The following is a 728-nucleotide window of genomic DNA, read 5'->3' as shown; positions in this document are numbered from 1 at the left end:
CCAGGTGGTGCAGGGCAGGGAGAGCCCCTGGCACTGGGGCACAGCTGGATGTGGGGCGGGGCAGGGCGGGGGGAGCCCCTGGCAGTGGGGCACAGCTGGATGCGGGGCGGGGCAGGGCGGGGAGAGCCCCTGGCAGTGGGGCACAGCTGGATGCGGGGCGGGGGGAGCCCCTGGCAGTGGGGCACAGCTGGATGCGGGGCGGGGCAGGGCGGGGAGAGCCCCTGGCGGTGGGGGCACAGCTGGATGCGATGCGGGGCGGGACGGGGCAGGGCGGGGGAAGCCCCTGGCGGTGGGGCACAGCTGGATGCGGGGCAGGGCGGGGGGAGCCCCTGGCTCTGTGACTGACGGACGGAACCGCATCCACCTGCTGCCGCGGGGGCAGAGCGGCGGGGCCCGGCCGGTGATTGACGCCCGGCTGCTCCGGCCCCGCCCAATGGGGGCCCGGGCCCGGGGATAAAGCCCCGCCGCGAGCCCCCCGTCCTCGCGCTCCCTCCGTCCGTCCCGCGCTGCCCCGACCCGACCCGCACCATGCGGCGCGCCGCGCTCCGGCTGCTGCTCCTGGCCCTCGCCGCCGGCTGCTGCCGCTCGCTGCCCGGCACAGGTGAGTGGGGCGGGGCTCGGCCAGGGTTTGGGGCGAGGCCCCCGGGGCGAGCTGGAGCGGGGCCCTGGCTTCCCCCGGCTCACCAGGCAGCCGGGAGTCGGGCTCGCTGGGGGGGCGCCGCTGCCCG

The sequence above is a fragment of the Trachemys scripta genome, chromosome 5, assembly GCF_013100865.1.
Source record: "Trachemys scripta elegans isolate TJP31775 chromosome 5, CAS_Tse_1.0, whole genome shotgun sequence".
Classification (NCBI taxonomy): Eukaryota; Metazoa; Chordata; order Testudines; family Emydidae; genus Trachemys; species Trachemys scripta.
Note: the sequence above shows the minus strand (reverse complement) of the source record.